The following is a 23,754-nucleotide window of genomic DNA, read 5'->3' as shown; positions in this document are numbered from 1 at the left end:
TTTCTGAATAGCATTTTATCATATGGTTATACAACTGTTTATCGATTAGTATATCAATCATAATAATGTTTGGTTAGAGGGTCTCCATATTTTTAACTTTACTGGCATTGCCAAATTGCTCTCCAAAGTAGTTGTTTTGATTTCAAACTTTTTTTTTAAATTAAGTGAGAGGAAGGGAAGCAGAGACAAACTGCTACATGTGCCCCCCCATTTACCCAGCAAACCCTCTACCAGGTGATGCTTTGCCCATCTGGGGCTGCTGCTCCGTTGCTCGGCAACTGAGCTATTTTAAGGCCTGAGGTGAGGCCATGGAGCCATCCTCAGCGTCCGGGGCCAACTTGCTCAAACTGTTGAGCCATAGCTGTGGGAGAGGAAGAGAGAGAGAGAGAAAAGGGGGAGGGATGGAGAAGCAGAAGGTAACTTCTCCTGTGTACTCTGACTGGGAATTGATCCTGGGACTTCTACACGCTGGGCCGATGCTCTACCACCAAGCCAACCAGCCAGGACTGATTCCAAATGTTTTCTATGTATAAATATGTCTTTTTCCTTTAAACATTGAGTCATTACCTATTTGTACTTTTTATCCTGGGAATTTTATTATTGCATTAAATATTTTTTCAAAATATAGCTTTTAGATGCTGATAGAATTTTCTTGGATAATGTATATTATTTATTTAATTACATAGAATTTTCTCCTAAATTTTCACAATTACAAATATATCTGAGATAAATATTCCTATATATAAATCTATGGCCATTTTGGTAATTCACACAGAATTATTTGTCAAAATGGAATTGCATAATTTTAGGGCCTATCATAAATTTTTTAAGGTGCCAGAAGGTTAGTTTTCGGAAAGCACTTCAGGCCATATTTCACAAACTTTTGACACCCATACATGTGCTCTTCTGCTAAATATTAAAATCTATTCTTTGTGCCTCCAAGATTCTGATAACTTTATCTTCTATATAAATCCATCATTCAAGATTTAGTCAAGTTTTATTTTTGTAGTTTGTATTATTTTGTAGTTTGCACTATAAAAACACAGTTTCTCTTATTTTCCAATTTTTATAAATTTAACATACAAAGCTATGTATCTACAACATTTTCCTTTCCCATCTAAAGTTTCCATTATGACACACCTTGTTCAAGTTCAATAGTAACAGGTTGAAATAGAAATGATAATGTAGTATTAAAGCTACCTTCATCTCATTAATATTCTAGATAAAGAACAGATGTACTTATGACATAATTTAAATTTATTTCACAAAGGTTTAGTAATAATAATGAAATTCAAAAAGCAGTAAGTATGTGTATATGTGGGTGTTCTAAGGAGAATGTATGTCACAAGTCTACCAATGTTTTTATTTTTCTGCTTCCTTTTAATATGCAAATTAGTCTTTGAGAATTTGCTTTTGGTGACTTGATTTCTTTATATTGGCTTTTTCTGATCATGAAGAATTCTAATTAGATGTCATCTCTTTACAGAGACTACTCCTATACCCTAGGAACTCTCTCACACTTTAATTCACTGACTCCTGTTATTATCTGATTTTTTTCTCATCATTCATTTGTTTTTTTTACTATCTCTCCCACAAGAATGTAAAAGTCCTCCAGGGCAGGAATGTTTCTCTATTTTTATTTTCCCAGTTTTGATATAGTACTTGGGATATAGTAGATGCTTAAATACTTTCTAAAGACTATGCACATTCAGCCCTGGCTGGTTGGCTCAGTGGTAGAGTGTCGGCCTGGCCTGCAGGAGTCCAGGGTTCGATTCCTGGCCAGGGCACACTGGAGAAGCGCCCATCTGCTTCTCCACCCCTCCTCCTCTCCTTCCTCTCTGTCTCTCTCTTCCCCTCCCGCAGCCAAGGCTCCATTGGAGCAAAGTTGGCCCGGGTGCTGGGGATGGCTCTGTGGCCTCCGCCTCAGGGGCTAGAATGGCTCTGGTCACAACAGAGTGACACCCAGATGGGCAGAGCATCGCCCCCTGGTGGATGTGCCAGGTGGATCCTGATCGGACGCATGCGGGAGTCTGTCTGACTGCTTCCCCGTTTCCAACTTTGGAAAAACACACACAAAAAACTATGCACATTCTGGCCTGACCTGTAGTGACACAGTGGATAAAGTGTCGACCTGGAAATGCTGAGGTCGCCGTTCGAAACCCTGGGCTTGCCTGGTCAAGGCACATATGGGAGTTGATGCTTCCAGCTCCTCCCCCCTGTCTCTCTCTCCTCTCTCTCTCTCTCATAAATAAAATAAAATAAAATAAAAAAACTATGCACATTCTAATTAGTCAACATAAATTTATATTCTGATTTTTTACTATGTAGGCTTATAAAGTTTTAACAACACATGTCTAAAATTAAAGAGAGGTTTTAAAAAGAAGCCAATAGAAGACAGTGAATATGTATTTTGATAAAATATACATAGGATGTTTTGCTCTAGATTTGTCTCTAATGATTTCTCTGAGTGTACAAAAAGTATGACAGAGCTTCTAAGAAAATTAATATGATAACTTTATGCTTCAGAGTTTTATTTACTAAGTGATATATATATATATATATATATATATCCACACTGTACTTTAACTGAATAAAGGAAGTACTAAAATAAATAAATGCAACAATATAAAAATTAAACACAATGTTAATTAATGCAATAGGTCTTTTTTCAATCTGCTTTACTGATATTCTTGTCAACCTAAGAATAAACTCACTATTACAGTGCTGATGTAAATTTTAAAAGTTACACTTAAAATACCATGAAGGCTAAACATCATAGAATATAACACCATGAAAATAAATAAGCAGATATTCTTTATAAATCTTCCTGAATAATATCAAACATAATAAATTCTTCTAATTAATGTCACATAAACGTAATGGCAAAAATAATGAATTGATTTTGAATCACATGATATGAGTAAATTCTATTAACATGTTTATAATGACATCACACATTGATCTTGTGTTCAGTGGGGTTACTTGGATACAAAGTAGGAGAGAATTAATACCCAATGAACTATTGATTTATTAAGGTGAGACTATGAAAATTAGGTAAAACACCAATATTTTATATCTTATACAAATCTAAATCATCAATATACTCTTCAATGCCATGATTATAAACTTAGTTCATGAAGTATTTCAAGTTAAATAAGAAGTTCATTTTATTTCTACATTTGGAAGAGTGAACACCTCATGTAGTCCGGCTGAGAATAAGTAGCACATAAAACCTACTCTTACACTTAAATTCCTAAACAATATGTACACACAACAGATGTGATTGGATTAAATAAATCACATCAGCATTAACTTTTTGGAGAGTAATAACTGAGTGGCTACAACATAATTACCATTTGATTGGGTAATAAATGTATATACTCATAATCTTTCCATCATCATTAAATGATGTTAGATGATGCTAGTTACAGTAACCCTAAATGACATTTCCCCTTTTCAATTACCTTTCACTCATATATCAATTATTCAAATAGCTCCTGTATAGCATTTATCCAGCCTCCTCCATCCAACCTTCCCATCTGTTTCACCTTTCACTTATTAAAGCTATGCATTTTTACTTATGAATACACTTATCTTGCAGTTACATCTTCTTTTATTTTTTAAAAACCTTCCAATAGATCGGCAGCCTCATTTCCACTCTGGTTATTATTTCCATTTGGCTCTTATCTTCACTGTGCAGCCTCCTCTTCCAAAACACACCTCTAAGATATATCCTTTGTTGGAGCCCTACTCTCTTACTCTGTAAGGCTCTCCTTACTTCAAACTATCCCCAGCACATTGAAGTTTGTTTTATACACTTGTATCAGGGTCCCTTAACAGCACCTCTTTCTGACCCTGACTGCTGAGCTCTCCGGTTCCAGGTGTCCTTGCCCTTTCAGTGTTGAAGAGGGTCAAAGTACACGAGAGATCACATTCATGTAGGAAGGCTACATTTTTTCACAAACTCTAAACGTTAGGGATAGTCTCCTAAGAGTCAGGCCAGTCCTCAGAGTCAAGGTAACATGGAAGCATGCTGGCCTATGCCCATGAAGGGGCAGGAGGATTATTTATACCAGGCTATTACTTGCTACAGAAGTTCAGCAAGTTACACATTCTAATCACATACAAGTCTTCAGAGAACTAAATGCTGAGAGTAGTAAACTGCACTGGCTACAAATTTTTGTAGCTCCTTCCATCACGCAGTTTGATTTATTATTCTACACCTTGAATCTGGGCTGGCGTTGTAATTTGCTTTGATCAATGGAATAGGATGAATGTGACACTGTTGAGGTTGACACTAAATCTCAAAAAGCCTTGCATCTTCCACTCTTGCTTCTTGTAATGACACTGTCACATGAACAACCTGAGCTAGTCACCTTGAGGATGACACACATGTCTCTGGAGAGATAAATCAAAATGGTCCAGCCAGTCCAGTTGAGGCCTTGTATGTGAGACCACCTAATGCCATGTGGAACAGGGATGAGTTGGCCAGTTGAGCCCAGCCTAGACTGCCAACCCACAGAATCTAACAGCCAAAAGCTACACTAGACAAATTGAAAGTCTAAAATAAGGTTTTATTTAAATGAATTACAGTATTGAGAATCTATGTGGCTCTACCCTTTATTAGATTGTGACCCTGGGCAAGTTTGAAAATTTCTTTCCTTACAAAATGGAGATTATAGCCTTATAGAATTGTTCTGGGGATACAGCAAGTTAAAAGGTCTAAATCAGTGCCTAGCACATCATAAATATCCAAACTGTTATTATTTATACATAGCTATTAAAATCATGTGATGGAAAATGCAATAGCATTAAGAAAGGTCCATGATAGCCTGACCAGGCAGTGGCACAGTGGATAGAGCATTGGACTGGAATGCTGAGGACCCAGGTTCAAAACCCCGAGGTTGCTGGTTTGAGCACGGGCTCATCTGGTTTGAGTGCAAGCTCACCAGCTTAAGCGTGGGGTCACTGGCTTGAGTGTGGAATCATAGACATGACCCCATGGTCGCTGGCTTGAGGCCAAGGTTGCTGGCTTGAGCAAGGGGTCACTTGCTCTGCTGTAGCCCCCCAGTCAAGGCATATACGAGAAAGCAATCAATGAACAACTAAGATGCTGCAACGAAGAACTGATGCTTCTCATCTCTCTCCCTTTTAGCCTGTCTGTCTCTGTCTGTCTCTCTCTCTCACTAAAAAAATGTCCATAATATCGTCAGCTAAAAAAGATACTACAAATTTATATGTATAATTATAAAACTTCATTTACAAAAATGTTACTATATATGTTGATATAGAAATAGAATAGCACTATCCTCTCAGGAGTTATTTCTGGACAGTAAGATCATGTATGATTTTTATATTTTTCATTCCTTTTCTGTAGTTTTAAACATTTCTAAAGAAAAATGTATTGGCTCTAAATTTGGAAAAGTTTTATTTCCAAAAAATTAAATGTTATATCTATAGCACAACTAATTAATATCTTCCTGATCCTTAAAAGTATTATGGACGCTTTTTATTAGAAATAGTTATAAGCTTTGTGCCTAATAATATGCTATTAATTCTCTTTATGTTTTATTTTATTTTGTGTGTGTGTGTGTGTGTGTGTGTGTGTGTGAGTCAGGGAGAGAGAGACAGAGAGACAGGAATATCAAGCTGCTCCTGTATGTACCCTGGCCGGGGATAGAACCGGCAACCTCTGTGCCTCTCGACGATGCTCCAACCAACCGAGCTATCCAGGCAGGGCTGCTCCTTCTGTTTTAGCCAAGTAGAGAAAAAGGTATAGAGAACCAGAAATAACACCCATGAACCTGGATAATATTTAGATAAATATTAGAGAGAAAAATTAAGGCTATTCCTTTCATTGGTTCTACAGTGCCTCAGGGTGTCACTTAATTTTTCTGCTTAGACCACCACCTCCCACTTTGATTGTCCTGTTTCTCATGAAACCAACACCTACTGTTCCAGTTTAAATGTCACTTCCTCAGAGAGGCCTTCTAGTTTTCCCTAATCATTATTTGGCTTCCCAAATCTAAATTGGGTTCCCCCATGTAATATCCAGTAATTCACATATTACTACACATAATTGAGTTTTCTCTGTGCCCTTGTCACTCTACATGACTGCAAAGCTTCCCTCTGTGCCTTTAAAAATATAAGAAAGTAGAAAATGAGAGTCTGTATGCATATATAGAAAATACTATTCATTTTACCTTCTTAAAAGCTAAAAAGGGGGGGAAAAAAAAGCTAAAAAGGGAAATATCACCAGTTCCCAAATACATATCTTTAAAAAGAAAATTTAGAGAACTGTTTAAAATATAGTAATACAACAGAACATCTATATACTAACTGATAAACTCATTTTAATTCTGAGTGAAAAGTTTATAATTTATTTCTGTATTTTAATTATCAGCATGATTTGCTATTTTTGCTTCTATAATACAGTGAAATTTCTTATGGAAAATATTTAGAAGAAATACTTGCCAACATTTACATAATCTATTTAAGAGTACACTATGTAAGTTTAAGGAGTAATTTTCACATGTTATTTATGCATTACTTGTATTTTGTCTACTGAAGGTGCAGCTCAATATATATAGGTTAAAAGTTTGTTGAAAAATAATGTACATCAATATTGTTTTTTCTCAAACCTGTACTAAGAATTATCAATTATGCTCACTTGGGTTTTTGCAATATAACAAAACAACTGTTATTTATGTACTTTTACTCTAAAAATGGTCAGCATCTTTTACCTCACCTGGCAGTGGGTGTCAAATTCCTACTGGAACACTCAGTTCTGTACTGAGGTAGCAGGACTCCTACCCTCCCGTGACAACCTTTAAAATCAGATTACTTCTAAAGTGAAAATAGGAATACTCCTTAGCCATGAAAGAAACCAAACCAAAGACATTGTTTCTGAATGCCTAGGGACACAAGTCCAATCAACACTCTAGCGAACATAATTAAATGTAAGAGATAACTAAAGTCTAATAAATGGTCTGATAACTTCTCTCAAGAAGCAAGAGAAGGAGGAGGATCATTTTCGTGTGGATTCTAGAGAGGGAGCCCAAAGCATATAATCTCTAAGACCCAAGAAATGAATGATCTTTTACTGTTTTATGTTAGCTTACCCATCAGCTACAAAATGAGTAAGTAGTATACCTGTAGATGTTTAGTAGTGTCATATCTAAAGTGTCCCAAGGGGTCTCCATTTAGCATGAACTGGTCACTGGAATGCTGAAAGTGGCAGGGAAAATGTAGCAGCCCAAGAAAATTTAAGCACAAACTGGTCAGGTTGAAAAGGAAAGGAATTTGAATATCACAAACCAGGCATAGTGTATTTTATAGCACATGCTGAAGAAAACCAAAACCAGTAGAAAATAAAGTCTTCAGTTTAACAAACAGGTAAGAAAAATATAGGACCAAGTTACAAACAGGAAGACTGTCGGCAAAATCCTTTCTGCAGAAGTATCTGGCTTGTACACAGTTTGAGAATAATAATAGCAAATTAGTTGACAATATTAAAATTAAAAAAATTCACATGAAAATATGCATTTTCTGCTTTACCTGGTAAACTGGACAATGTGGTATCACTAGGTCAACATTCCTGCCTTGCAACAATTATCTGGACCAGAGCAGTGGCTGCTCCTTCAGAAAGAACTTGGCTTTCCAGTTCACTGCAGTGGCTTCTTGCTTCATTCCCACCAGAATGGCCTCTGTAGGCACTTGGGTTTCCAATCTCTGGAACAGAAAGGACCTTGAAATAAGGCTTGAAAGACTCATTGTAGCCCTTGAGAAGAAGTACAACTTATTTTGTTTCAAGAACTACTTAACCTGCGGTTCCTAGTTTATTCACAAGGGTAGAGGATGAACTAGTAGATTATTATGCATTATGAGTATGTGCAGGAGCACTGGTAAGCCAGCTAAGACCACAGCACACAGCTAACTTTCTTAATGAAACTGAGTTGACCCTGAGACAGTGATAGTTCTTGAATGAGAGGAAGCAGAGGGTACAGAAAATGTAGCCAACTTTAATCCTCTGTTGCTCTTTCTTTCTTAGCACCATTATCAGCAATACCGTATTATCATTAACTTAGGAACTCATCTAGGGATCAAAGCATTATAGAACCAAATTCTATACTACCATTATTAAGAGTTAGAAAATGCCATTATTTTCTGACTTTTAAAATTATTTTCTTTTAGCAAATAAAAAAATTTTTTTTATAAGTGTGCTCAGAAGTATACTTGAGGCCTTATTTCCCCTCACTCTATTTTCTCCTAGCCACCAAGAAGACGAGGAGAAGACTCCTCCTCAGCCTGGGTAAAATAATACTTGTGACAGTCTAACTCACTTGTTCTTTTCCCAAGGTTACTGAACAACATTTTGGTTATTTGGTGGACTTCATAGGTACTTTGATATCGTTAAGTTAGTTGCACATCAGGTATATATATTTCACTCAATGAAAATGAACAAATAGGTTGCCTGGCTTATAAATTCATTTCTTGTAAATATAGATGGTATGATCTATGTCAGACCCTAGGGGCCCATCACCTTGAGAGCAATTGCAAAATCAATTTTTGTCAAGCTGAGAGTGTAAGAATCACACCCTGGGCCATAGTTACTGCACAAGGTGCTCCTCCACCTTTGAGGTCTTCCCCGATAACCAGCCTTTTTCTTTTTCTTTCTGATTTTAGGCTAAAGGAGGACAGGGGAGTGTGGAGGGCATGGTAGAACCTCACATTTGAGCATTGCTAGTCCTCAGAAAGCAGGAAGGAGAGACAAAGGAGAAACTAAGGGATGTGAGACCAAGGTCAAAGTCCTCTGTTTCTATAATCTTGAAAGATGAAATAAATGTACTCCAGGCATTTTTTTAATGTTTAAGTATTTATTGGGCAACTATATGTGAGACACTAAGTGGATAGTAGGGATGCAACCATAAAGAGAACACAGTCTGATCTTAAGGAGTTTACTGCCAGGGAGGTCAAGGGTGGGAAGCTGGGCAGTCAGGTAAATAGGCAATTATAGCATTAAATGATACTGGCTATGACAGGGGCTAAGTATGGAGTGCTGAGTGAGCACAAATAAAGAGTAGTCTGGATTTCAGGGATCAGAAAAGGGGAGAATTTAAGGTAGCCAGGATATATCTAAGGATGCAATAGAGGTTAGAAAGGGAAAAAAAAGGTAAGATACTTAAAACTTCAACTAATCTTAATTCCAAAAGATTAATATTGAAGATTTTACATTTCTTTCTGGTAAGCAAGCATAAAAGTCTCATTTTATCAGAACTTTTTACCTTGACATGTGATGAATCATGAAGCATTAATAAATATTTTCCACAGAAAGATCTACATACCTGTCTAGTGCCTACTGCTTGAAATAGAATGAAGACCTGACAGTAAATAAACAAATATTGTTTTCTAAAAGAAATCTTATCAGAAATGATGATTCACTTCCATAAGAAAGTACTATTAGAAGAGGATTCCAGATGGAAACGGAGCAGGCGGATGACCTGACTGCCACCTCCCAGGACCAAGTTGGATTACAACTTAATTTAAGAACAATCATCTTGAAAAACCAACTTTGGACTAAAGGAAGAGGAATCTATAACCAAGAATGACAGAAGAAGCCACAGTGAGACTGGTAGGAAGGGTGGAGGCATAGAAAGGGCTGCCTGCTCCCAGGAGTGAGTGGTGGCTGAGGGTCTAGAGCAGAGGCAGATTTAACAGCGGGTGCACTGGGCACGTGCCTTGGCTCCGACTTCTGAAGAGCCCTGCAAAACCCCAACTTTACACTTTTTTCTAATGACATAGGGCCTCAATTGACCTTAACCTGCCTCTAGTCCGGAGAGAGTCTCAGTGGGTAGGGTCACCCTTACAGTGTGGGTACTAAGCCCCAGGCCAGGATCCCCAGCCTAGAGCCCCAGAGCCTAGAAGAGGTGCCCACACAGCATTCGGAGATGAAAGGAGCCGGTTTTCTGTCTGTGAGAAAGAGACAGAGTTTTCAGAGATGCAGGCTCCATCTTAAAGGACCCACACAGAAAATCTTCTTCACAGCCACTTACCCAGGGCTCCGTTGTTGGGAAAGCTGAGAGGACTAGAGTTGCATGAAGAGAGTATAAAGTTGGAGGCTCAGGGAGAGACACTGTGGGGAAGAGCCACCAGAACCTCTGTGATGAGTCATTCTCCAGTACTGCAGTCGCCATCTTTCTTGGGTGGAGCAATCCCCTCTGAGCAGCATCAGTCTGGGGAAAAGCAACTGCTCCACCCTTGGGAGGCTCTCCTGCCCCAGTCATGGAGACTGGTTCATTCTGAGAAGCCAGGAAGCAGGAGGTGCGTAAGTGATTCAGCTTTCTGGTGTTGAAGCCGGAGCTTCCCACTACACACTCCTGAGTCTAAAACTAGTGATTCCGCCTCACAGGAGACTCAGTAAAAACTGTACAGGATGTGGGCAGGCCACACCTCTGGGTCTCAGAGGCCACATCCACCAGACTCCTGGGGCCACACTGTAGTGAGGTCTGTAAAAAAATCTGGACAGACTGACACCTGGGGCTGAGGGGCAGAGCCACATCCACCACCCTTTCTAATCCCTGAATTGCCACAGGCTCTAGACTCTACCAGAGATTTTTTCAGTGCCTGAGCCCAACAAGCAGCCAGCAAAAGCTGTAGGAGGTGGGATTTGGGGAACGTTGGTCTTTAAAGTGGACCTTCCCCCAAGCCCAGTGTGGGTAAAAGCAGCCTAGGTGTGCAGCTTGGTATTTCCATTAGCACCTGTGCCCAACAAAGGCAGCCACAAACTCTGGATTGCTTGTAGCCCCAAGAAGGTTGCTGAGGGCCAGACATGGGCAGTATCCCCCACTGGTCTGCACTGGGTTCCTGCCAGGGAGGCCCTGGGCTGGCACATTCAGGGGCCAGCTGCGGAGAGCATCAGTTCAGGACCTAAGAACCTTTGCTAGAGAGGTAACCTAAGGAAAGGTTCCTCACAACTGGCCTAGCTAAGGCAGGTTCTGCTCTCCTTGATCACACTGGCACAGCAGTTCATGTGCATTGGATGGGTTGGAGTTTCACAGTCAGTTGCCCTGGGCACTGGATATCCTGCCTGCAGGGCTAGATTCCATAGGGGGAAGGGAGAGAGGATTGGCGCATGGACATTTAACATGTAGGTACCTGTCCCTGTGAGCCTATTGTTGGATCTGGTCAAGGGGCTTAGCCACTTTCTGGGGGGGGGGCACAGTCAGCTCCAGTAGAGGACTCTCTCAGTTTTCCTCCCTGAGACAAGGGTCTCACCAGCTGTAAGAACTTCTGCAGAGGGGACTGTCAGACCCACCCGATCTGAACCTGCTGCTCACCTTGTTGGGTAGAAATAAAATTTGAGTATCCAGCAGTGGCTGAGGGATAACGCTTTGGAGTAGGGGCCACAATCCCTGTACTAAGTTACTGCCCAAGAGACCCCTGAAGTAGGGGGTCCCACTAATGTTGTATTCTCAACCTCAGCTGCCCTAACCCAACAAGCTTGCAACCTGTAGAAGGGTTTGTGAGGAGAAGCCAGTCTGAGCCCACACTAGTCTTTTTACAGAAGACTCTGTGGGAAGACCAGGCAGCTGCAAGAGGAGGCAGAGCAGCTGAAAAGTGGAGGCAAATCTTATAGAGCTTAAGGCTTTTATAGAGCTGCTGTCATCTTTAAGCAGGAGGAAGCTGATCCTTATACACAGGTTGGCCCATCCCATACTACCCAGGCACAGAAAAGGCCACACAAGTAGTGAAAAGAGCAGTAGCTGCAGATAGGTAGCCCACAGCGGGTTACAAACAATAGCTGATGCCAATCCAAGAAGATCTAGAACCAACACAACTGGTAGTGGGTGGCAGACAGCACCAACCCTAGACTCAGCTAGCTACACAAGCAGCACAACCAAAGGAGGAATTTTGCAGGCACCAGCACTGTGAAGAATAAATAGGCCCAACAGGACAGACATTGCACAGAGTGTAATACACATGATCAAGGTTGAACCTTAGAGCCAGCCAGACTGAAGGGATAAGGGTAACCAAGAAAGGACCAACTGCATTCAATACTCACATACAACATGAGGGAAAATAGTACCCTCAAGAAGCATTCCTAGCCTGACCAGGCGGTGGTGCAGTAGATAGAGCATCAGACCGGGAAAAAAAGGACCCAGGTCCAAAACCCAGAGGTTCCCGGCTTGAGCGCGGCTCATCCAGTTTGACAAAGATCACTAGCTTGAATCCAAGGTCACTGGCTCAAGCAAGGGATCACTTGCTCTGCTGTAGCTCATATGAGAAAACAATCAATGAACAACTAAGGTGCAGCAATGATGAATTGCTGCTTCTCACCTTTCTCTATCAGTCTGTCTGTCCCTATCTGTCCCTCTCTCTGCCCCCCTCTCTCTATCTGTCACAAAAAAAGAAGCATTCTGCCTGACCAGGTGGTGGCAAACTGAATATAGCGTCGAACTGGGATGCGGGCGACCCAGGTTCGAGACCCCGAGGTTGCCAGCTTGAGCGCAGGCTCATCTGGCTTGAGCAAAAAGCTCACCAGCTTGGACCAAAGGTCGCTGGCTCGAGCAAGGGGTTACTCAGTCTGCTGAAGGCCCGCAGTCAAGGCATATATGAGAAAGCAATCAATGAACAACTAAGGGGTCACAACAAAAAACTGATGATTGATGCTTCTCATCTCTCTTCGTTTCTGTCTGTCTGTCTCTATCTATCCCTCTCTCTGACTCTCTCTCTCTGTCCCTGTAAAATAAATAAATAAATAAAAAAAGAAGCATTCCTAGAACAAGGAAAACAGGTGGCCTAGAGGTCAGTACCACAGAGCTCAACAGCAGGCTGGAGGAAGCAGAGGATTGAAGAGTTGAATCAGCAATTTAGAAGACAAGATAAACATAACCACAGAAGCAGAGCAGCAAAACAAAAAGAGGTATAAAAAGACAGAGGAAACTCTAAAAGAGCTCTGTGACAACATGAAGGGAAACAACATCCCCATCATAGGGGTTCCTGAAGGAGAAGAGAACAAACAAGGGATAGAAAACCTGTTTGAAGAAATCATAGCTGAAAAATTCCCTAAATTGATGAAGAAAAAAGTCACACAAGTTCAAAAAGCACAGAGAGTTCAATTAAAGAGGAAGCCAAGGAGGCCTACAGCAAGACACATCATAATTAAAATGTCAAAGTTAAGAGACAAAGAAAGAATGCTAAAAGCTGCAAGAGAAAAGCAGTTAATTATCTACAGAGGAGCCCCCATAAGGATGACATCCAACTTTTCAACAGAAACACCTGAGGCCAGAAGGGATTGGCAAAAAATATTCAACGTGATGCAAAGCAAGAACCTACAACCAAGACTTTTTTATCCAGCAAGGCTATCATTTAAAATGGAATGAGAAATAAAACACTTCCCAGACAAAAAAAAACCCAAAAAACAAAAAACAAAACTCAAGGAATTCATTACAACCAAACCAGTACTGCCAGAAATGTTAAGGGGCCTGCTGTAAAAAAAGCAAAAGAAAAAAAGAAATCGAGAAAAAGAGGATTGTTGATTTAAAGAATAAAATGTCAATAAATAAGTACATGTCAATAATAACCTTAAATGTAAATGAATTAAATGCTCCAATCAAAAGCATAAAGTAGCTGCATGGATAAGAAAACAAGACCCATATATATGCTGTCTACAAGAAACCCACCTCAAAACAAAAGATACACATAGAATAAAAGTGAAGGGATGAAAGAAAGTATTTCATGCAAATGGAAATGTAGAAAAAGCTGGGGTAGCAATACTTATATATGACAAAATAGACTTTAAAACAAAGTAAGGGATAAAGAAGGTCACTACATAATGATAAAGGGAACAATCCAACAGGAGGATATAACCATTGTAAATAATTATGCACCTAATATAGAAGCACCTAAATACATAAAACAGATTTTGATGGACATAAAGGGCAAGATCAACAGCAATACTATAATAGTAGAAGATTTCAATACCCCACTAACATCAATGGATAGATCCTCCAGACAGAAAATTAACAAAGAAACAGCAGCCTTAAATGACACACTAGATCAACTGGACTTAATAGATATCTTCAGATCATTTCACCCCAAAGCAGAAGAATACACAATCTTTTCAAATGCTGATGGTACATTCTCTATGATAGACCACATGTTAGGACACAAAACGAGTCTCAATAAATTTAAGAAGATTGAAATCATATCAAGCATCCTCTCTGATCACTATGCCATGAAACTAGAAATCAACTACAATAGAAAAACTGAAAAACATTCAAACACTTGGAGGCTAAATAGCATGCTAATAAACAATGAATGGGTTAACAATGAGATCAAGGAAGAAATCAAATATGTCCTTGAAACAAATGAAAATATACATATAACAACTCAAAATTTATGGGACACAGCAAAAGCAGTCCTGAGAGGGAAGTTTATAGCATTACAGGTATACCTAACGAAGTAAGAAAAAGCTCAAATAAACAACTTAACCCTGCATCACAAAGAACTAGAAAAAGAACAACAAATAAAGCCTAGAGGAAGGAGAAAAAAGGAAATAATAAGGATCAGAGCAGAAATAAATGACAGCAATCAGACAAGAAGAAAAAATAAAGGGCATCCAAATTGGAAAAGAAGAAATAAACTATCATTACTTGCTGATGACATGACACTGTACATAGAAAACACAAAAGTCTCAGCCATTAACCTACTAGACCTGATAAATGAATTCGGCAAGGTGGTATGATATAAAATTAATATTCAGAAATCAGTGGAATTTTTATACACCAACAATAAACTGTCTGAAAGAGAAATTGAGGAAAAAATACCCTTCACTATTGCAACAACAAAAACAACAAGAAAATGTACCTAGGAGTAAATTTAACCAAGGAGGTTAAAGACTTATACTTGAAAAATTATAAGACATTGAATAAAGAAACCAAGGAAGATACAAACAAGTGGAAGCATATACCGTGCTCATGAATAGGAAGAAAAAACATCATTAAAATGTTTATATTACCCAAAGCAATTTATAAATTCATTGCAGTTCCTATTAAAATACCAATGGCATACTTCAAAGATATAGAACAAATATTCCAAAAATTTATATGGAATCAAAAAAGAACAAAAATAGCCTCAGCAACCTTGAAAATAAAAAATAAAGTGGGAGGTATCACACTTTCTGATATCAAGTTATACTACAAGACCATTGTAATCAAAACAGCTTGGTACTGACATAAGAACAGGCATATAGATCAAGGGAATCGAACAGAGAACCCAGAAACAAGCCTATGACTTTATGGTCAAATGATATTTGACAAAGGAGGTAAGAGCATACAATGGAGTAAAGACAGTCTCTTTAATAAATGGTGTTGGGAAAATTGGACAGGTACTTGCAAAAAATAAATAAATAAAACTAGACCACCAACTTACATCATTCACAAAAATAAACTCAAAATGTATAAAAGACTTAAATGTAAGTCATGAAACCATCAACATCTTGGAAGAAAACATAGGCAGTAAATTCTCTGTTATCTCTCGTAGCAATATTTTAGCTGATTTATCTCCATGGGCAAGTGAAATAAAGTACAAAATAAACAAATGGGACTATATTAAACTACAAAGCTTTTTAACAGCAAAAGGCACCATTAACAAAATAAAAAGACAGGCCACACAATGGGAGAACATATTTGCCAGTGTCTGAAAAGGGGTTAGTTACCAAAATTTAAAAGGACTTCTAAAACTCAACACCAGGAAGGTAAACAATCCAATTAAAAAATGGGCAAAAGATCTAAATAGACACTTCTCCAGAGAGGACATACACATGGCCAATAGGCATTTGAAAAATGTTCAATGTCACTAATTGTCAGCGAAATGCAAATTAAAACAACAATGAGATACTACCTCACACCTGTCAGAATGGTGCTCATTAACAAATCAACACACAGTAAATGTTGGTGAGGGTGTGGAGAAAAGGGAACCCTCCTGCACTGCTGCTGGGAATGCAGACTGGTGCAGCCACTGTGGAAAACAGTATGGAGTTTTCTCAAAATATTAAAAATGGAATTGACTTTTGACCCAGCTATCCCACTTTTTAGGAATATATCCTAAGAATACCAAGTCAATGATTCAAAAGAAGATATGAACCCCCATGTTTATGGCAGCACTGTTTACAACAGCCAAGATCTGGAAACAGCTCAAGTGTCCGTCAGTGGATGAGTGGATTAAAATGTTGTGGTGCATATACACAATGGAATACTATGTGGCCATGAAAAAGAAGGAAATCTTACCTTTGGTGATGGCATAGGTGGAACTAGAGATTATTATGCTAAGTGAAATAAGCCAGGAAGGAAAAGAAAAATATCATATGATCTCAGTTCTATGTGGAATCTAATGACCAAAGTGAACTGAGGAATGGAATAGAGGCAGAAGCGAGGTCACAGGGAGCAGAGGGACAGGTGTCAGAGGGAAAGGGGATGCGGGGATGGGATCAGAGAAGGTGAAGGAATTAGTAAAATTATATATATATACAGTTCAAAAAAATCAGGGGATCAGAGAATGTGCAGATACTCCAGTACTTTTAGCCTTTTGCATAGTACATTTTCACCAATGAATAAAAGTTGGTTTTGCATTTCATTTGCATAATCAAATAACTTTCTTTGACTTGTAGTTTGCTTTTCTGATGTTCTTGTTTAATAAAAAAAATCAAATGCTTCTTTTTTTTAATCACTTCATAATCATTTTGAAATATCCCCTAATTTTTGTGAGCAGTATATATAACACATAGATACAGATAACAGAGCAGCAAATCCCAGAGTGAAGAGGGGAGGAATTTAGGGGGAGGGGGCAAAGGGGTGTAATTGGGGACACGGAGGTGGGGGCGAGGGAGTTATATCTGGTGGGACACTTGAATCCATGTAAACAAAATAAATTAAAATGAATAAAAATTAAAAAGGAATAAAAAAAAGAAAAGAAAGAAAAAAAGAGAAGGTAGTATTTATTGGAAGTGAGTGCACAGGAAGCAGAAGCTACAAGAAGCAAGGGGAGTATGAGGGAGCCTTCCCCTACAGAGCCATTCACACCATTTGGAAGTACAGCCTTTAATAAGAGTTTGTAAGTGATGAAAATAAGATGACTATTGTCCCAAAGTTCTCCTAGCCAAATATATAAATAACATTAGCTAGCATTTATCTTGCCATCTTCTGGAAATTGCACTCACATTTTATACATATATTCACTCATCCTTATTGCAACAGTATAAGTACTATTATTTTTTTTCTTTTCTATAGTTGAGAAAACTGACATAAGAAATTAGGTAGCTTCACCTTCTCTTTTCTTCTGATCATTTATATCCCCCTTTTCTAATTTATTTTTCTCTCCTTAGTGTTTATCACTAACCTATTACATATTTTACCACTTACCCTATTATTTGACAAAAATATAAGCTCTATGAGTCCAGGGATTTATTAGTCATAACAGTCAACAATCTACTATTTGTTGCTTTGGGATCAGTAGCTTTTTGAAGACTGGCTTTGTATAACAAGTTCTTTTATTACTAATAGCACAAAGTACAAAAGCTTTTACATGCTGCAGTCAAAAATATCTGTTGAGTGGATGATGGGCACAATTAGCAAGTAAGCACATACTGAGCTTTTGGTATGCTCAGCACTGCATGAATCACCATAAGATTGGTAAGTATAAAATACCACTGGTGTTCTCAAAGAACGTAACATTTAGGAATAGAAATAGGTAGAAGCATGAAAACTACCTAGGGTACAAAATAAGAAGTTTGCACATTTCATTGCTTCCATTCTTCAATCATATAATGATGGGTACAAATGTTTACTAACCACTCCTTCTAAGATACTCTAGTATCTTGCTACATTAAACTTTCCTTGCAATGCCAGAACCACTCAAAACTCTATGCCTATGCACATGTTATTCCCTGGGCTTAGAAAGAACTCGTCTCACTTTTTAAAAGCAACCGTCCATTCTTTAACTAAAATCCAAGGTCAGCTCTTCCATGAAGCCCACTCTGGCCTTCTGCTTAGAGTTACTTTTTCATTCCTCTCACTCTACAGTGCTATTTACATAAAGGTAACAGCATCTACCACACACATTCCTTGTTTCATATATCTTTGTGTCTGTAGTATGCAAATAGAGTGCTTTGAGTTGAATTATTTGTTTTTCTCACCTTTCAAAATAATAAAGATCCCCTAAAATATAACCATAAATAGAAAAGTTCTTAATATATTAAAATCACCCAGTGATACATAAAGCTAATTGCAGGTATGTATTCAACCAAAATTAAATGGAAGCTGAATGAAATCACTTTTCTTATTTTATTTTCAGCATAATTTCTAGATTCAGGGATTGTAACCAGTGTCTAAAAGAGTGTCTGGCACACAGAAAAATATTTGTTGAAAAAATATATAAATGATGTATACAAACCATGTCATTAAATGCTAAAGGGCATGAAGTAAACTAAATGTACTAGAAGAACTCAGAGATGAGGTAACAAATAATAAAAAGACTAGTGAACTAAGGATTAAGAAGTCTCGCAACTGGAATTTTCTAGTTGTATAACTTTGAGCAAGACACTTACTGAACTTTAATTTTTCAATTTGTAAAGTTAATGGATTAAACAAGATCTGTGGTTTTCAAATTAGTTTAGTTGTAGATCTCGTTTGTCTAATAAACTCTAAATGGAATCTTTATTATGTACAATAGAAAGGGATTTGTTAGGAATAACTCATTTTATAAGACCAAATTATAATATTACTTATCAAAATCCATCAAAAATTAATAAACTATTGACTAATAAATCATCATCAACAGATTCATTTCTGTGCTTTGTTTAGGCTCTATAATATTGGGACAATTCTCAATATTAGAAAAGCTATTGCAATGGCAACTTCTTAAAAATGGCTAATTTGATTTTGGCAATATTAAGATCTTTGCAATTAAAATAGTCCAGAAGCTTGAAGGAGGAATAAAGAAAATCTTGTTTCTAGTTGAATGATTATATCTATTATTAGAATTATGATGTCTAATCATGTTTTTGGTCAAGAATACAAAAGGGCAAGAACTAACCCAGACTTAAATTAAACAAGAACACTTTCTTGCATATAATTTTATCACATTAATTTGCCATTGCAAAACTGTTAAGGAGTGATAAGGACACAGGGCCAGAGGACCTGCCTGCGTCTTATGTTTCTTCGGTGGAGCCTGCGTGTGCTGCAGCAGTGTTCTGGCTTGTGTAGTTTGATATGGATATACAATAATAAACTCAAATGTTTTAAAAGTACAGCTAAAAACTTAAAATAAAAATGCATACTCATAAAAAGTTCAAATGTATACATAAAAATTGGTAGCAAAGCTTTAGTCAGCAGTCCTTAAAAATATAAACTAGCACCGAAGTTTATTTTTCTTTCATATGTTCATATGTTCCAATTTGGTATAAAACATTTGAGTGAGCATGTTATTGTTATTACAGTGTTAAAATACTTAATATATTTTTAAAATCTAAATTTGTGCCCAGCATTTGGAAAACTCTGAAGAATCTCATGTTTTTTCTGGTCCTTTTGATTCATTTCTACATAAGTAGAAAAGCAAGAAAGACTTTATGAAGATGACTTCAATTTTTTCAACTCAGTCTTAAGTGTGGTTACTGAGATAAGACAGCTGTGGGACAGAGAAGAGCCTGATCAGATGAAGTGGAGACCCTGTGTTAGGGAGTGTCACGAATAGATCTGTAAAAACATGTCAGTCTTCCTAGTATAGGGCAAGTCTCTATGCACATAAGCTAAAACCACTTTGATATCATATATAGGTCCATGGCATTTTTAATGTAAGTGTTGGTGGTCTACAGGTATCTTAATTTATAAATACAATTTCACTCCAATGTATTTTCTGAAAATGACATCTGCCAGATACAGAGTAACTTTTCAGTGATTTTGCCTTTATTTACTTGAAAAATGTATTCTGATTTGAACTACAGAGGTCACTCTTAACTGACCTCTACTTAAATCACTGAATTACTACAATGCTTAAGTTGTATGCTTTTCAGTATCAGTTGTGGTTTTTACCAAAGCTGTCTAAGCCAATAATAGTTGCTAGTGTAATTTAGAAATTTAGGCCCTGGCCGGTTGGCTCAGTGGTAGAGCGTCGGCCTGGTGTGCAGAAGTTCCGGGTTTGATTACCGGCCAGGGTACACAGGAAAAGCACCCATCTGCTTCTCCACCCCTCCCCCTCTCCTTCCTCTCTGTCTCTCTCTTCCCCTCCCGCAGCCGAGGCTCCACTGGAGCAAAGTTGGCCCGGGTGCTGAGGATAGCTCCATGGCCTCTGCCTCAGGTGCTAGAATGGCTCTGGCTGCAACAGAGCGACACCCCAGATGGGCAGAGCATCACCCCTTGGTGGGCATGCTGGGTGGATCCTGGTCGGGCGCATGCAGGAGTCTGTCTGACTGCTTCCCCGTTTCCAACTTCAGAAAAATACAAAAAAAGAAAAAAGAAAAAAAGAAATTTAATAAAATGTTTTGTAAACTGATAAAATATAAAGAAAAAATAATCCTTTCCATAAAAATGAAGCTGAAAGCTTAGCTTTTAACACCAGCCTCTTAAAAAATGAGGTCAAATAAAATGGAGAAGAGAAGAAATCTTGGGGGAAAAAACCCTAAAAGTCTTGAAATATTTTGCCTTCAGATCATCTTGCAAATGTCTTGGTGTTCTTCTTCCTCTGTGGAAGTTAAAAAAAACACAAAAGAAATATTTGATTTTCTTTTTAAGTGAGAGGAAGGGAGATAGTAAGACAGGCTCCCATCTGCTTCCGGACCAACCGGGATCTATCTGGCAACCCCCATCTAGGGCTGATGCTTGAATCAACCCAGCCATCCTCAGTGCGTGGCAAAGCTCTAACCAATCACACCACTGGCTGCAGGAGGGGAAGAGGGAGAGAAGGGGGAGATGGAGAAAGAGAGAAGCAGATGGTTGCTTCTCTTGTGTGCCATGACCAGGAATCGAATCTGGGACATCCACATACTGGGCCAATGCTCTATTCACTGAGAAAATTGGCCAGGGCCTGATGTTACAATATTGTTGTAAAGACATTGCTGCTGTACTCCAATAATTAAACTCATAATTAAAGAATGGCTTTGATCCAAAAAGTCTGTTGACTGAATATACATTTTATGTAAATTAAAGCTAAATGTTTAACTATAGTATTTTTCATTATTTTCTTCAACAAATCTTTCCAATTAATGAACCAACTATGGGTTCAGATTGTGTTAGATAAGAGGCCTTTTCTATTGCTGTTGCAAAATTAATTCCTATTTGTTTGTGAAGGATAGTCTTAATTTCATATTGAAATAAGTAAGTTGTTTGGAATCTAAGGTCTATTTTCATTTTATTCTCTAACTTAAAAAATATATCGAAGTGACATCAGAGAAATGGGGCCGTGAGGAGTGCGACCGACAAATATCCCCAAAATTTCAACAAGTTCATCAACCAGAGACAGAAAAATCTATCCTTGTAGCGTCCCGGAGTTCCACATACTGAAGGCGAAGGTATTATCGAGCGAAAAATTGACTAAATATATAATCAACCCTGAAGGAAATAAGTCGGACAAAGAAACACTCTGCCTTCCTCACTAACCTGAGCAAAGGCTGCTTTCACTTGGAACTGAGAGTCGGGGGAGGGGGGGCTGAGGGTGTGGAGGAGGCTAGGCTGCGGCACGGACGTTCGTTCAGGCCGAGGAAGGAGTGTGCCTGTGGTGAGACAGCCCACGCGAGCAAATGCCTGCGCGCCACGAGCAGCAGCTGCCAGCGGCAGGCGGGGAGTGCGCCAAAGTGAACTTCCCTACGCCCGAGCTTCTCTAGGCGGGCGGGGTGCCTCACCCAGCCATTCAAGCTAACAATCAAGTGTCAGAGGAGGGGGGCACAGGCAACTTGCAGTCCTTTCTGGAGCAGATCGGCGGATCCAATCGCTGAAATTAGCTTAACCCACAGTCTGCTCACCTCCCAACCTACCTACGCGGCTCTAACTGACAAGATCTCTCTTAGTTCAGAGATCTAAGACAAGAGGCGTGATAATTTTTAGTGCCTCTTGCTAAAGGGGTGGGGGCAACTTCTGATTGGCAGAGCTTTCCTACTCAGGGACATACGCTAAAAAGAGGAACTTGGCAGATGTTAAGACCTCCTGTACAGCCCTGGCCGGTTGGCTCAGCGGTAGAGCATCGGCCTGGCGTGCGGGGGACCCGGGTTCGATTCCCGGCCAGGGCACATAGGAGAAGCGCCCATTTGCTTCTCCACCCCCCCCTTCCTCTCTGTCTCTCTCTTCCCCTCCCGCAGCCGAGGCTCCATTGGAGCCAAGATGGCCCGGGCGCTGGGGATGGCTCCTTGGCCTCTGCCCCAGGCGCTAGAGTAGCTCTGGTTACGGCAGAGCGACCCCCCAGAGGGGCAGAGCATCACCCCTTGGTGGGCAGAGTGTCGCCCCTGGTGGGCGTGCCAGGTGGATCCCGGTCGGGCGCATGTGGGCGTCTGTCTGACTGTCTCTCCCCGTTTCCAGCTTCAGAAAAATACAAAAAAAAAACACAAACAAACAAACAAAAAAAAGACCTCCTGTACTACAGGCAGCGACTAGGGCATCTTCTTCCCAGCCAAAACAGGTTACAAAGTGCGAAAAGCCTGGGGAGAGTGGTCCCACAGAGTGCTAGGTGTGCTGAACAGGTCTGGAGGCTCATAGAAAGTCACCTTGAGAGCAGTTGGCTCCCAGACCCGCCTGATTACGCTGGCGGCTCTGACTGAACTACACAATAACATGCTCAAGGTAATGAAAACACACAGAGATCTACATAAATTAAAAGCATTATTGATACACATTTTAAAAAAGCATATATGAAATTGAAAAATTAACATAGTATGAGGATTAATAGCATGAATTTTGGATACAGACTCTTGGGATTAAAATCTCATTTCTATCACTTGCTGTGTGACTGAGAGCAAGTTATATCTCTGTCCCTCAGTTTCTTCATCTGCAAAATGAAGATAATAATAGTATCTACCAGGCAGTGTTGAGAAAATTGCATAAATAAAGACTGGTAAAGTACTTAGTGACTGGCCCATGTAAAGACTATATAAATATTTGGTAAATAATAATAATAATAATAATTGGCCCTAAAATAAATCCCAATATTCCAAACTAAAATCACATAGAATGGGTCATCTGATCAAATTTCCATAAATATATAATGTCATAAGAAATTATATCTACAAACATCCAGTGTTTGCAAACTTAAAAACAGTCATGCATACACAGAAAGTGTTGAAAGCCAATTTAAGGTCACTGGTCATGAATTCATGACATAATCTAAAATGTAACTTTATTCTCTAGAATAGTGATCCCCAACCTCTGGGCCGTGGACCAGTACTGGTCTGTCGGGCATTTGGTACTGGTCCGCAGAGAAAGAATAAATAACTTACATTATTTCCGTTTTATTTATATTTAAGTCTGAATGATGTTTTATTTTTAAAAAATGACCAGATTCCCTCTGTTACATCCATCTAAGACTCACTCTTGACGCTTGTCTCAGTCACGTGATACATTTATCTGTCCCACCCTAAAGGCCTGTCTGTGAAAATATTTTCTGACATTAAACTGGTCCATGGCCCAAAAAAGGTTGGGACCACTGCTCTAGAACATGACTTCTCAGACAAGAGAGCAGTATGGATATAGTTGAACCTCTCGCTGAGTATAGGGA

General features: G+C 39.0%; 1 protein-coding gene across 14 annotated transcripts in view; it reads right to left on the bottom strand.

The window, feature by feature from the left end:
- Positions 1 to 23,754, bottom strand: part of MBD5 (methyl-CpG binding domain protein 5) — a 512,364-nt gene that overhangs the window by 73,454 nt on the left and 415,156 nt on the right. For 13 of the 14 annotated variants that reach the window (XM_066346280.1, XM_066346282.1, XM_066346272.1 and 10 more), the window contains one exon: positions 7,558 to 7,731. The exons of the other annotated variant lie outside the window; for it this stretch is intronic. The gene's annotated coding sequence lies outside the window, so the exon portion shown is untranslated. The remainder of the gene's footprint in view (positions 1 to 7,557; positions 7,732 to 23,754) is intronic. 14 annotated transcript variants of the gene reach the window in all.

This window comes from Saccopteryx leptura, chromosome 7 (assembly GCF_036850995.1).
Source record: "Saccopteryx leptura isolate mSacLep1 chromosome 7, mSacLep1_pri_phased_curated, whole genome shotgun sequence".
NCBI lineage: Eukaryota > Metazoa > Chordata > Mammalia > Chiroptera > Emballonuridae > Saccopteryx > Saccopteryx leptura.
Note: the sequence above shows the minus strand (reverse complement) of the source record. Positions and strands in the feature narration are given on the sequence as shown.